Source organism: Gossypium hirsutum, chromosome D10, assembly GCF_007990345.1.
Source record: "Gossypium hirsutum isolate 1008001.06 chromosome D10, Gossypium_hirsutum_v2.1, whole genome shotgun sequence".
NCBI classification, from domain to species: domain Eukaryota; kingdom Viridiplantae; phylum Streptophyta; class Magnoliopsida; order Malvales; family Malvaceae; genus Gossypium; species Gossypium hirsutum.
In genome coordinates, this window is record NC_053446.1 from 21058709 (window position 1) to 21074927 (window position 16219).

General features: G+C 31.1%; 1 long non-coding RNA gene across 2 annotated transcripts; it reads left to right on the forward strand.

Moving 5' to 3' along the window:
• The first annotated feature begins 361 nt into the window (after positions 1–361).
• LOC121222172 (uncharacterized) lies at positions 362–3021 on the forward strand. 2 transcript variants are annotated; one of them, XR_005919229.1, is made up of 3 exons: positions 362–538; positions 865–1125; positions 2514–3021. It is a non-coding gene; the product is annotated as an uncharacterized lncRNA (long non-coding RNA). The 2 variants fall into 2 exon arrangements; XR_005919230.1 differs by having other exon boundaries at positions 895–1125; positions 2514–2971.
• The last annotated feature ends 13198 nt before the right edge of the window (positions 3022–16219 follow it).

Here is a 16219-nt window from a genome sequence, read left to right on the forward strand (position 1 = left end):
TTTTGGGTCGCGTTGAACTGGTGTTGTGACACCTTATAGCTTGTGTCATGACATTGAACACCAAATGCTCCCCCTCTCGGTTAGAAATTGGGTGTCGCGACATTGGTGGCTGTTTTTTCTCCGAATGTTGTGGCAATTCACTGACTCATCGGCCAAGAATATTGTCCTGCATACTCAATCAACTTGTTAGTTTTTTCTTAAACTTAGGTCGACCTAACAGATCATAAAACAATATAGAAATAAACATAAAAAACCTAAAATTACTTAAAGCCACGCGAAGTAAGTAAAAGAGCTTAATTTGTGACACTAAATAAAGTTTAGAGTAACGGTATTGCCTCTTCAATAGAAAAATGTATGGTGGTATAAAATTCCTAAAACTTTTTGAATAGCAACCAGTCTCTTCTTTTCCCATTCTTTTATATTTCAAAATATTCTTTTGGCTGAAGCTATATTTTCTACAACGTTTTCAAAAAGCAGCAATCAATGTAGACTTATCTCTGGAACAGCGGATTTGGTCATACGCAATTAATCAAAGCTGGTGAGTTACTCAAATTGTGTCCTGCTTTTTCTTTATCACAAATACATTAATTATACGTTCCTTCCTTTATTCATGGTTGCATGATATAGTGGGAAGGAACTGGGATGCATCATTCCCTATGATTCGGCAATTGGAATCTTACCTGCATATTGGCAAAAGATTCAGAAGCTAATCTCTTTTGTACCTTAGAGATAATGAAATGAGAAGGATACTATATGCACAAGTGTCCTCAGTTGACTGAAAATATACCTTAAAAAAATCTACTTCATTCACTTCGATATCTATTTTCTTCCATAGACAAAAATGTTTTGCAATCTTTTATGCAGCTGCAGTGTTTAAAACCATTCAAAGTGCAGGCACTATTTTCTACCAGGAAATGCTGCAGAGTGCAGTAGCCAAACTAGGCAGGCTCGTTCTTGATATTTTTCGGCCCTAAGTGAAATAATAAATTTTGAACCCCTTTCAACCCTGGGTTTTGGACGGCCGTACTTCTAGACGACCCCCAGGGTCGGGCCTGCAACTAGGTGATATCACATTGCTCATACGCCACAGATCGTCCAAATTGAATCAGTTACATATGTGATAAAGTGAGTTCTTATGAATCTTTTATACATATGAAACTTCTCATAAATTTTGATTATGGATAATTTTCTTAGAGTTTCAAAACCGTCTTTTCCGGTAACACTAAGGGCACGTTTGGTTCGCTGTATTGGATTAGAGGTGTAATGGAATAGAGGTGTAATAGCAAATCAACTGTTTGGTTGAATGTAATGGAATAGAGGCGTAATAGTAATCTTGTGTTTGGTTGAATGAAATAGAGGTATAATAGCATAATGGAAAAAACTAAAATGACTAGAATACCCTTAACATAAATTTGTTTTGGTAAATGATTATTGTTATTGTTATTTAAATTTTAATAAGATTATTATTATCAATAATAAATAATTTAATCATATTTAAACATAATTATTATTAAATATATTTTAATTAAAATATATAATTTAATAAAATTCTTAATACTTAGCAGAAATTTGTTTTGGTAAATTATTATTGTTATTGTTATTTAAATTTTAATAAGATTATTAATATCAATAATAAATAATTTAATCGTATTTAAACATAATTATTATTAAATATATTATAATTAAAATATATAATTTAATAAAATTCTTAATAATTAATATTCTTATATGAATTTACTCAAATCATAATATATGATACTGTAAAATATAAATTAACATAATTATTGTTAAATATATTATAATTAAAATATATAATTTAATAAAATTCTTAATAATTAATATTCTTATATGAATTTACTCAAATCATAATATATGATACTATAAATGAAAATTTGAAACAATTAATATTAAATATATTTTAATTAAAATATATGATTTAATAAAATTTAAAATAATTGTAACTAATAAATTATATTTTATGAATTTGTATAATTTAAAATAATAATTATTACATATAATTTAATAAATAATATTAAATTTCATAAAATTCTTGATAATAAATTTTCTTATATGAATTTATACAATTTAAAATAATTAATATTAAATATAATTTAATAGTGATATATAATTTCATAAAATTCTTAATAATAAAATGTTCTTATATGAATTTACTAAAATCAATATATAACTTGAGAATTATATTCTGCATAAACATAATTAACTTATATTAAGAAAAGGTTAGATGAAAATGAAATTGTACATCATAATCCATATGTTATATAGTTTTACAACATCAAAAAGTTTGAACATTGATATTTAATGGTGAGAAAGAAATCTTCTGACCCATTCCAATCGGGCAACAGAAGGCAAACTAAAGAAAACGATCATTTGAGTTGGATGATCGGGAATTTTACTCAAAGCATCATACCGCTGATCGTCGGTTAAACCTTCAATTGACCATAAGGCTGAATATAAATTTGAAGCTTTCTCTTCCATCTTTTGATGTTCTTCAGACTTCTGCTGAACTACCACCTCGGAGGCAATACTCCTACTGATTTGATCGCCAACGGCCTGGATTTTTTCCCCCAACAAAGTGGCAGCCTCATCAAATGAAGAATACACATTATCACGAGCATCAGATTTCTTCTTTCTCTTGTTTGAAGATGAGGAACCCCCTTGGTCTCTATCTCCTCGCGGATCCGTACCAGAAACATCCATGTCGTCTAAAGAGACGTCAGCTTCGCAGTCATAGAATGTGTTTCTCTCTTCATTCATATCTGTAGTACGTTCATCCTCAGCATGTATTTCTTCAAGAACATCAGCAGCTGTTTGAGCGTCTTTCCCAGTTGCCCGATCTCTTGCGTATATGGCAGTAAGCTGGTTGTAGTAAGGGAAAGAACGATGTCTGAACTGAGAGGCTTCTTTGTGACTCTAAAAAAAATGAGGAAATCATATTAGTTATAAGTTTTATAAAAAAACAAATAAATACTTGAAATACATTTTACCTTTACATAGGATTCCCAAACTGCATCTTCAGCAACAACGAGCTGCCTATGCTCATCCCAACCAAAACCGCTATTGTTTTGGCCATTAAGTATGTCGTAGACGACTGACCATTCCCTTTTTAGGCACCTAATCCGAGATTCAATATTTGGCTTCGCCTTCAACATTGCTCTTGGTAAGGCCTTTTCTAGCATTTTTTCTAGCTCGTTCAAATAACCGGCCTTGAACCCGGTATCAGCATTAAATGTTCCTACATTGTGCAAATCCACCATGTAAGAAACCAAGGCTGCATCTTCTTCTGGAATCCATTTTCTTTTGCTTCCTCGAGAAGCTTGAGAAGAAGCATGTGATTGTGGAACACCTGACATAATTATCTTAAGAAAAAAAAACAAATTAACATTATTTACTGTTTTTAATATCATGAATCAAAAGGTGAACAGTTTATAATATTATATCGTTAGTTCAATATCATGAATCAAAAGCTCAATACTAAATTTAATGAAATAACACATGCTGAATGAAAAGATAATTAAATTATAATTCAACAAAGTTTAGTACAATACAGAATTTTATTCAAACACCACCAAAGTTTCATAAACTAGATACATAAAATAACATCAACAAATTAATTGTAACTCAATTTGTCCCTAAACCTAACTAATTTCTAGATGCTTGCCATTCATCGAACATTTGGTTGGCTAGTTCCATCCTCCAAGTAGCCCAAGCATCCGATGGATGAATATTTGTGATATTCGGTTCATCGTCATCCACCACATTAGTAGGTAATCCTTCTCCCACCTCCGCTTCAATGGGATCAATACTCATATGGGTTCGAATAAAATTATGGAGCAAACAACATGCAATAATAATTCTATTGTGCACCCTTACAGGATAAAACGATGGACTCCTAAGTATTCCCCATCTAAGTTTTAATAAGCCAAAGCATCTTTCAATGACATTACGTGCTGAGGCATGTTTCATATTAAAAAACTCTTGCGGAGAACTTGACTGATAACCCTGACGCCACTCGTTCAGATGATATCGTTGTCCTCTAAATGGTGCAAGAAGTGTATCCAGCATCAACTAGATAATAACAACCTATAAAATAATTTTTTTAATAAATGATTAATTCAACACACAAAGTTTGATCTTAATGAATAATTCAAATTCCTCTAACTATACACTTTACCATGAGGAACTTTTAGTCCATGTCTTCTACTAATGGCATCTCGAAGCACCCGTCCATCGGCAACTGAACCTTCCCAACCAGGAAGAACATAAACAAACTGCATCTCAGGTGTACAAACACCTAGCATATTTGTTGCTATGTCACCTTTTCGGGTTCGATATCTAGGTTTATCAACTGTTGGCACCCTAATCTTGATGTGGGTTCCATCAAGAGCACCTAAGCAATTCTATATCACATGATATAAAACCTTGAGTTAGAATACTAATTTAAATCTAAGTCAACTAAATGTTGTACAAGCTATATATAAAACTCAGTCTAATACCTTAAACCATTTCCACCTTGTGTCAGAAGAATCGACTGTAATTGGCTCCGGCTTTTTAAATAAGACATCTTGTAAGCGTATGACAGCATTTAAAACACTATGAAATGCTCTGCTAACAGTTTCCCCGGACCTTCTAAAGTGCTGCTTGATAACTCGATTTTTCAGGTGATGGGAGATGATATGTAAAAACATTGCTACTTGCTCATCAACAAGCATGAACCTTGACGACTTCAATCCCCCTATCGATTCTAACATCTCACATAGTTTAAAAAAGGCAGTTCTATTCATCCTAACTTGTTCAATACAAGTCTCGTCACTAGCATATACAAGCCTCTTCACATAATTCCGTTTTGCATAAAAATCTAAGGTATAGGACCTAATCCTTGGTCTATAAGTCTGTAGGCTAAGGCTGACACCCATTCTAAATAAGAACCAAATCGCAATTCTACAGATTTCCAAACATATTGTTAATGCAAGACCAATTCTTTTACGCCTCACACTTTGTGCAATTAAAGGCAGACGAGCCATTACTGCAACATATTAAAATTAGAACACACTATCAATGAATTGAAGTTGCAATTACACATTATCAAATAAAAATAAACAATACAAATTTAGAACACACGAAGCAAAAAATTATCTACTAAATGATATCGTTGCAACAAAGTTAGAGATTTTGGTTGGCCAAATTTTTTTTAACAAAAAAAATCCTAAAAGGATTAAATTGTATTACTAAATAATTAGAATGTTTAATACTGCAATAAATCTATTTTATTCAAGGGAAGCTAGATCCCTGCTTGCCCTCCCTTATATTAACTATAGTAATTAAGGTATCAAAACTTGTTTATTTTGTAAAGCAACAAATTTTGTGGTATGATTGAGAAAAATATTTTGTTAAGCAACAAGGTTTGGGTTTATTTTAGTACTTTATTTAATAATAATGTTAATTGAAAAATCATACATACGACTCCATTTTATGATTTCACATTATTGACCACTTTGAAAACAAATTTATATATAATTTTCCTTATTTTAATTATTAAAAAAGGGTTCAATAAATATGAATTTGGAGACCCAAGTTTAATTAGATTTTCTTCACATGGTAGGTTCAAATGTGAAAATATTTTCTAAGCAACATTATTTATTTTTATAAGAATGGGGATTTGCTTTAATAATCTTCTTTCTCTTGTTTTAAAACTTTTATAACATTTTAAATTTTAATTTCTTTATTAAAATATTAAATTTCTTGATTTTTAATAAAATATTAAAGTCCTTATTTTAAATATTGATTAGTCCTTATTTTAATAAAATATTAAAGTCCTTAATTTAATTATTGATTAGTCTTTATTTTAATAAAATATTAAAGTCCTTATTTTAATTATTGATTAGTCCTTATTTTAATGAAATATTAAAGTCCTTATTTTAATTATTGATGTAATTATTTAAAATCAAATGAATCAACTAAAAATTTACTAATAATCGAGTGCTTATTTATATAATTTAGCAAAAAATATTATAGAATACAACTTATTTTAAAATATATATTTTATCAAGGAATGTTTAATTTTTTTTTCGAATTTGATTTTCCGAGTTACAAGATCCCATTAGCTATAAATAATGTATCATTTTATCGATTATATTAGAATTTTAACTTCCACTCTCAAAATAACTTTGATTATTATTATTTATGATTAATAAAATATAAACTTATATATTAAAGATAATGTGACATTAGGAAAACCAAAGAGACAAATTTGTATAATATGGAATCCATTAGAAACATAAAAGGCCCTATCTATTTTGTTGATTTTCATTCACTGGCATTCAATATTCATAGTTGAATTATATCAAACACATCTTATTTATATAGAATTAAATGCAGAATTGTGATCCCATTTAATTTCAAATTTATAATATTCTTTCGATTATTTGAAAATCTTAAACAAAATATCCGACATTAACGTACTAATAAATTACAACTTTACTAGTATATGTTAATGGACTTCAAATATTTTATTTTCATATGGAAATATAGGTCTTCTTTTGTACTTTTTAAAAACTGTTCAAAGAAATTTACCAAAACAACCAATTTACTCATATTTCATATTAGAAAGGACCTTTATAATACTTTTAGTAAAACTTCAACATTCTCGAAGATAAATGTAATATACTTGAGTTGAATTCAAATAGTAATAAGTTTAAATCGAAATTAACTCCTCGATGTTCGACACAAGCAGTTTATAATCAGTTTAAAAATTTTTAGCACCGAAATTCGACCGATTTTAATTGGTGTAAATGAAAACATATCATCAATCACATGTTTTGATTTAATCTCCATTTTAGCAAATCAGAAAAATCCAATTTTTATTTTAAGATCTAAATTTATTATTATCTTAATTCACTTATATAAATTTACTATCAATTATTATTAATAGTGAATTATCAACCAAACGGTTTAATCACGTGTATCTCATGTATCTAAGAACACAAATAATGAACATGTCCTGCAAGTAACTCGTTTTCGTCACTAGCATATCCATTTTCATATTCTACTGACTAACAAATCAAGAACAAATCAAGTAAATTGTTTTCATATTCTACTGACTAACATAAACAAATTCAATTTCCAACAGACAATCATAACAATTTCCAGCAGACAATTAAAACAATTTCCAGAACAAATCAAGAACAATATCAAAACAAATGCAACAATTTCCAGTTTCATCTTCTAGTCACTAACAAATCAATACAAATCAATAACATTGTCCACCAGACTATCAAAACAATTTCCAGAACAAACCAACAAAATCGAAATCGCCTATAAATTCTTCAAATATGAAGCAAGCAATCTCATATTTCCAGTCAAACAGGCAGACTTTGAATAGAAAACCATGGTCACACACATCTTAAAACAATACAAGGCCTGTTACATTAAAATATATAAATCCAAATCTGCTAAGATATATATATATCTAAATGGCAATGGCCAAAACTGCTAAGATTTAGCATTTATTTTATGCAAAATGATACAATATAAATAAAACTTTAAACTGAAGCCAACAAATTTTGACATCTAAGCTAAGGGATCAAAGATTAGATCCATTTTGTCCACTGCTTTTGAGACTATGCATGCAATGCATGTATATCTACCCCTCCCTACACCAAAAACCATATATGCTAAAATGCCATTAAAGTCTAATCGCCTATTTCTTTCCCATTATTTATCACATTTACAAGATTTAGTCAGACATAAGCAAAAATCGATGAAATTAATCCCAATACTGTATCTTTCTGTGCTAAATGATGAAGAACATAATAAACGGAATCAATGATAACAGAGACCGAGATAACAAATCTATATTTCAATCATATACATGCACAACAGATGAAGATAAACATCTCTTTTACTTCAATGATATATGATGACTCAAAGGGAAATAAACAGCAATAGAAAATAAACAGCAATAGAAACATGCAATCGGGGAAACTAACTTGTACTGACTTGATCGGGGCAGAGATATATGAAGAACAACCTGTAATCGGAAAAGGGAAAACCGAATAGGTTAACAGTGCAATAATCGATGAAGAAGTCACTGCACTAACAAGGCAGTGATTCGAATCTGCTAACATGCAGAAAAAAGCTAAAGACACTACAAGGCAGCCATTGAAACTAATTACAGAGAGCAAAAGAGAGTTAGAAAAGAAAAGAAAAGAAAAGAAAAAAGAGAGTTGAAACTCATTACAGTGATTCGAAACCTTTACCTTTCAGTTGCAGTAACCTGGAGACCCACCAACTGAGAGCAATCGAAAGAGTGGCAGAGAGAAAAAGAAAAGAAAAGAAACGGAGGGAGCAAATCGGCAGAAAAGAGGCGTAATGGACTGGGAGCAAATCGGCAGAAAAGAAAAGCAAAGAAACAAGGAAGGAAATCGGATGAAGGAACAGAAGAGAAACAAAGGGGATCGGGGGAGGGTAAATCAGGGAGGTGATGCTGAATCGGTAGCTAATCTGGGCAAAAGAGGGGGAATAGAAATCGGTGGTTTTCACCGATTAGGAAGGTAATGGATCACACGCGTATTACCAATACATCAAACCAAACGACGGAATACAGCCGGATTAGGTAGGGCCCACCGATTAGGGGTGTATTGGCTATGCCAATACACCAAACCAAACATGCTGTAAAAGTCGGATTGTTACATTTAGTCTTAAAGTAAACAACAATCATTAAATTTATTCACTTGGATTTTTTACAAGTAATATGTGGAGATGACAAGCTAACATGACATCACATATGCGATAATATATTTGATACATCAAAATTTGAAAATAACAAAACTTAACTTAATGAATTGAATAGTTTTCATTTGGTCTGGATTAAAAATTTGAAATTCTAAAAGTATATGGATTGAAAATGACTAAATTAAAGTATAGGTACTAAATCCATAACTTACTCAAAGTATAGGGTCTAAAAGCATAATTTGACTAAAATAAAAGCAAAAAGAGGTTTTCATATAAAGGGGCCGATGCTAGAAGTCAGAATCTAGTGGAATAAGGGGCACCCACTGCTTTGTTGGAAGGGAAGCTGATGTGTTTAGAAGTATATTTCATCTTTTTTTTGGGTGAATTAAATTATTTTAGAACTCCTTTATAAAGGATTATCTAACCTGTAATAAAATTTAATTTAATTAATAAATAAAAAAAACATATAAATCATTGTTATGGACTCTACAATTAGCATTATAAAAGTGATAAACTCCAACCCATACAAAAAATAAGTTCAAAATTGGTAGTCTAAATAGAATATTTTTAATATTCAAGCCTTCTGTAAAATCTTCGAAAATGTATGATAGATGCAGATAAATGCTAGTTTAATCCTATTTTCTTTCAAGATGATGATCCTGCAAAAGAAAGAAAATTGTCTACTAGAAAGTGAAGAAATGAAGATTTAACAAGTTAAATCTCATTTTAGTTATTTCTCATTGCTTTTGGAACTATAAAAAACGCTAAACAAACAACTTTTAAAATAAATTAAAAATACTTTTGGAGTCAAACCGCATTTTAAACCCTTATTTATGTCCAATATATTCTATGTAATATTTATATTGGGTATATAATTATTTTCATCCTAAACTTTATTTCAAATATATAACATTATATATTTAAATTTTTAATGGTTATATTTTAATAATATTTAAAATATATATTCAAATTAAAATTTACAAATTAACATTAATTGCTCACAAATATTTCATATATCAAAATATTAATAATTAGTTATAATAAATTATTTTTTATATTCTTATTAAAATATCATAATATTAACAAATTATAATATTATTTAAATGCATATTTTTTTTACTTCACATCAGGTCTAAAATGAATGTTTATTTCTCAGAAGCACTTTTTGATAATAACACTAAACATTTAAATTTCAAACCAAACTTTCAAAAAACAATGAGAAACAATGAGAAACTTTCACATCAGGTCTAAAATGAATGCTTTTGAAAATGTCGTTAGCATCGTTGGCATAGTTTGCACCACAAATGTATCACCCGCATGCACCTCATATATATATCCTCAACCTCAACTATATTATCCACCTCAGTTGAATCAATATTAAGGTAGGAATAAGCAAAATTTAATTCGATTCGAAAAAATTTCAAATTTTAAGTTAATTGAATCGAGTTACGAGTTCCAGTCGAGTTGAATTTCGCAGTTCGAATAGCTCAAATAATTCAAACAACTAATCGATGTAAATACTCTTTTGGTCTCTATCAATTTTGAAAATAAGAAAATTGGTCTCTCTCTCAACAAAAATTACAAAAAAAAGAATCAAAATAATTATTAAAATTTAAAATATTTATAAAAATTTCAAAATTCATATTTTTAAGAAAAATTATAAAAATTTTAAAAAATTCTAAAAAATATATAAAAAAGTTAAAATTTTAAAAATTTTCTAAAATAATAATTTGGGACCTAATTAATGATTCAAATTTATCATACTCAAGGATCTTTTTGTTTATTAATTTGCTTTGAAAAAAATTCAAATTTATGTGCTCTAATATGAAATTAATTATACTATAACAATATTTTTATTTGATGTGTTTAATTTTTTAAAATTTAACTCAAACAATTTCATTCGTTTCGACTCGACTCGATTCGAAAAATTTTCAAATTGAGTTAGGATGATAAAATAGGACTTGTGAACTTGATTAACTCGAATTCTTTTCACTCGATTCGATCGAACACTCATACTTAGATTAATGAGAAAATGTTAGGTTCCGTTCATTTTTTTTGAAAATATTTTCTATTTTCATTATAGAAACAACTTTTATTTTCTATTTTTTAAAAAGTTAAAACAATGTCTAATAAATAGAAATGAAATTTTATTTTCAATAATGAAAACATGTTTAGTAACTCTCTTTCTATAAAAACATGAGAAATAAAATAAAAAATATTTATATGGATTCAAAGTAGGGTACCAGATTTAATATTTGAAATATAGTTGAAAAAAAAAAGAATATTTATGCGTTTATATAGTTTTGAGCCATGATCAAGTTCATTTAAAGATAAAAACTCTTCTTTCCGATAATTTTCACTTTTACAAATTATTTTTAGTGAAAACAATGAAAACAACTTTTTATTATTTCTAATTTTCACATAGTTTCATTTTCATCTTTCAAAAACCATTTTTAAATTTTTTAAACAAACAAGTTTTCTTCAATGTTTTTCATTTTTCAAGAAAACGAAAACGAAAACAAAAACAAAAACAAAAACAAAAACGACTATTTCCTAAAACTAATCAGAGTTTTTTTATGGTATATTTTTTGAAAAAAAATTACGAAAATCGAGTCAATGCAGCTATTAAAGTGAGGGTGAAAGATTTGATCACGCTCGTTATTCCATTAGGTGGTGAAATTGAATTGTACCACTATTTGCAATGTATGATTTTTTATATTTATGGTATTTTAAATTTTTTCAAAATTATTGCGTATGATGAATGCTTCACATTGAATATAAATTTATTCTTAAAAACTCAAAAATAAACATAACTTTAATTATACAGACCGTACTCATATAAATAATGTTGTTCTAAGATGCAGGAATTAAAAAAAAAATCATAATCATGATGCTTGCAATGACTGCAATAATATTTGTTATGTCCTTAATTGCGATAAAAGTAAGTCTAATCACAATTTAGTCCCTACTAATAATATATAGTTGTTTTAAGTGATTTGCTTAACTTTCTTTTTCATATGGTGTGGACACTGGCTGTGCTGCACAAGGAATGCCCTTAAGAGTTTCAACTGCCAAGATTGCTCGTCTGTGTATGTTAATTGTCCGCAGATGGGAAAGAAAGGGAGCTTGAGAAAATTCGTATAATCATAACGCTTTTAACCAGAGTTTGCCTCAGAAATACATCGCTTACAAAGTAATCACTTGAATGTGTTCATTAGATTTAGTAGCGACATTATTATGAATGATTCGTTGAGTTCTTGATTTATCCCTAATAAATTTACAAAATAATGTGAACATCTCTAGGTCTCCCATCCCTACCTCAAATATTTTATCTTGGTTGGTGTTTGATTGCATATTCATGTTGGTTGCAGTCTTAGAAATGCTCACCAATTTGTTTAATAAATAAAAAATTGTAAGTTGTTAACGTTCGAATCCTAATGACGCTTAGCTCCATTCTAAATAGAAAATATGAAAATTACACCCATCCACATATTATCGACATAGCTGAGCTGAGCCTCAACTCCATTCTCTAAAAACTGATCTCCAAGCTTTTGCTCCTTTTCTTGACTTCCCATTCACAAATGGCTGAAGCTGTCATATGTATAGCCTTAGAAGTGGAACTATCAAGGGCTGTCTCCATCATTGAAGACCAAATCAACCTTGCATGGGATTTCAAGGACGAGCTGAACAAGTTTCGTTCCTCACTCACTCTCACTCGAGCTTTCTTGCAAGATGCAGAGAGGAGGCAACTCGATGAGCCTGTCAAAGTCTGGTTGGAGCAGCTTAGAGATATCGCTTACGAGGCAGATGATATGTTGGATGAGCTTGCTTATGAACATGTCCGCTGGAAGGTGGACAACCAAATGAGTAAAAAGGTCTGCAATTTCTTGTCCCTTTCCAAGAATCCCATGGCATTTACTCTAAAGATGTTTAAAAAGGTTAAGAATATTGACCTATCCATTAAGGATATTAACCGTCAGGTCACTGACTTTGGACTTCAACAAAGACTTCAAATTTCGTCTCTAGTGTCTAGTAGAGTAGGAGGAGGCACCCGTTCCTTTGGCCACTCATCACGAGTTGTTGGAAGGGAAGCTAATGTCCTAAAAATAGTTGATCTCTTGATTGGTTCAACCATTCACCAAATTCTGTCAATAACCTCCATAGTAGGCATGGCAGGTTTGGGCAAAACCTGTGTGCAAAAATGACAAAATAAAGAATTATTTTAAGAAATAATGTGGGTTTGTGTGTCCGAAAACTTTGATTCTCGAAGGATATTTCAAGAGATGCTTGAATCTCTTAGTGGGAGAACTCGTGACATGAAAAATAAGAATGCTATACTGGAAATTATTCAAAATGAGTTGGAAGGAAAAACCTACCTCCTCGTACTTGATGATGTTTGGGATAAGGATATTAAAAATTGGGAAAAGTTGCATTCTTGTCACTAGTCGTAATGAAGATGTTGTAGTAGTAAGGGAAACACCTCTTGATCATAGGCATCATCTTAAGGCAGTGGTAGGTGAGGAGTGTTGGTCCTTTATCAAAGAAAGAGCATTTGGAAACTCTTCTAAATCTTTAGAATTGGAAGTTATTTGAAGGGATATTGCTCCAAAATGTGGAGGTGTGCCGCTGGTGGCAATTGTTATAGAAGGGAAGCTGTGCAACAAAAGGGATAGAGATGAGTGGGTCTCCCTCAGGGATAGTTCTGTTTGGGGTTCTCTGGAAATGAACAAAGGGATCGTTGGTGTTCTAAAATTAAGTTTTAATCACCTGTCTTTCCCATTTTTAAAGCAATGTTTTACATATTGTACGATTTTCCCAAAGGATTTTAGGCTTTGAAGGGAGGAATTGATCCAACTTTGAATGGCTGAAAGCTTGCTTCAAAAATCTAAAGGAATTTTACAACTGGCATTTGAGGATATTGGTAATGAGTACTTCAATGACTTGTTATCAAATTCCTTATTGCAAGATGTGGAAAAGGATTCATACGGACGTTTCACAAGTTGCAAGATGCATAATTTAGTTCATGATCTTGGACAGTCTGTTTCTCATATCAAACAACAAAATGAGTTTGATGGTGTGAAACTGTGGCGTTCTTTATTATTAAATTCTGGCTTCACCCTCATTAGAAAGAACTTCAAAGGTTTGCGGGTGCTCAAATTTGGTGGTGCTTATATTGTATCATTGCCAGATTCTATTGGCGAGCTAAAGCATTTGAGATACTTTGATATCTCAAAAACTTGCATTCGCAGATTACCAGAACCCATTGAAAGTTGGAGACTTTAAGATTACTGTAATGTAAATGGCTGAAAAACCTTCTTGAAAGAAAGAAAAATTTAGTTAACTTAAAGCATTTATGTATTAGCAATAAATTTTATGTTTCTGATAAGGTAGGATGTTTAACTAGTCTTCAGACCGTTGAAAGTTGTCAAAAATGCAGCAGCAAGCAAATGTACATTGTGTATTTTGGACATTTAAAAACTTTTTGTAACATGTGTCTTTTGTTAGTTTGATTGTAACTTTTTGTTTTGTTAAGGAGTAGTCAAGTATTTAGCTGATTTAGTAGCTTTTTAGGTTATCATTAAGCTGATTTTACAGCTTGGATACTACCACAAGTTAAGTTTGTTTTCTTCCAATATATTAGAACTACTTATGTACATGTTATATTGCTTATTCAAGTAATGAGAATAGCCAACTCTTTTCTCTCATCCAACATTCGTTTTTGCTTCTACTTTTTATCTTTCAAACACAAGCCTTTGTTGTTTTGATATTTGGATACTGATTTAAACTTAACAAATGGTATCAAGAGCCTGTCATCTTTGAGGTATTTTTGTTGTGTGTTGTTCTTTGAGTGATTCATGCTTGAAAGAAAAGAAACAAAAGTTGTTTTTGTTGGTTTGTTTAGTTACTGTAAAAGAATGAGTTTCTTACCACCACCACCACCACCACTTTTTTTTGCTGGTGAAAACTACAACATTTGGGGCTGTGAAGATGAAAACATATCTGCAGGCTCATGATCTGTGGAGTGTTATTCAAGTTGACACAGAGCCACCACTTTTGAGAGCTAATCCAACCATAGCTCAAATTAGGCAGCACAATGAGGATTGTACCAAAAAGTATAAGGTTATGTCATGCCTTCAAAATAGAGTTTCAGATGTGATCTTCACAAGGATAATGACTTGTAACATTCCAAAGCAGGCCTGGGACAGACTCAAGGAAGAGTTTAAAAGGCCAGACAAAACCAGGCAGCAGCAGTTGATCAACCTAAGGAGAGATTTTGAGAATATGAAGATGGAGTCTGAAACCATCAAGCAGTATTCTGACAGGATTATGGCTATAGTCAACAACATCAGGCTTCTTGGGGATGATTTCAGTGACAAAAGAATATTTTAAAAGGTCATTACAACTCTTCTAGAGAAGTATGAGTAAAAAATTTCTTCCTCGAAGGACTCTAGGGACCTATCAACTATATCCTTGACAGAGCTGATAAATGCTCTCTATACACAAGAGCAGAGAAAGGCAAACATGATGGAAGAACATTCTAAAGGAGCTTTTCAGGCCAGAAGTAAAGAAAGCTCAAGCTCGAGCTCAAGCTACAAGGGCAAGAAGCCTTGGTCAGAAAAGAAAGAAAAAGGAAAGAATGATGCTGCTAAAAGGAAGTTTCCACCATGCATTCACTGTAAAAAGTCTACTCATTTAGAAAAATATTGTTGGTATAGGTCTGAAGGCCTGACATTCAATGTAGAAGCTACAAGTAACTTGGCTACATTGAAAAAGTTTACAAGAACAGTGCAAAAACACAACCATAGCAGCAGAATCAAGCTCAAGCTGCTGAGGATGTTAAAGGTTAGGAGGAGCATGTTTTTACTGCTTCTTGTTTTGCAAGTTCGAGCAAAGTCAGGAAGAATTGGTTAATTGACAGTGGCTGCACTCATCACATGGCATCAAATAAAGGCATGTTTAGAGAGTTAGACACCAGCTTTGTGTCCAAAGTCAGAATTGGGAATGGTGAGTTCATTGAGGCCAAAGGCAAAGGCAAGGCTGTGATCTGCACTCAATCAGGTAACAAAACAATTTCAGAAGGTTTTTTGTACCTGATATTGACCAGTATTTACTTAGTGTTGGTCAATTGTTAGAGAAAGGGTTACTTCCTTATTTTTGAAGGAAAAACTTACGTGATTAAGGATTTTTTTGTTCAAGAGCTAGTGACAGTAGCTGTGCATGACAAGTCCTTTACTTTAGATGTGAATCAGTTATAAGTAAAAGCAAATGCTACTTTGACTGATGAATCATGTTTGTGGCACAAGAGGTTGGGGCATGTGAACTATAAGTCACTTGGTTTACTGCATAAGATGAGCCTAGTTGAAGACATGTCTAAGATTGAGCTTAAGAATGATGTATGTGAGGTCTGTCAGCTTGGCAAGCAGACCAAACTACCTTTTCCTGTTAACAAAGCTTGAAGAGCTCAAGA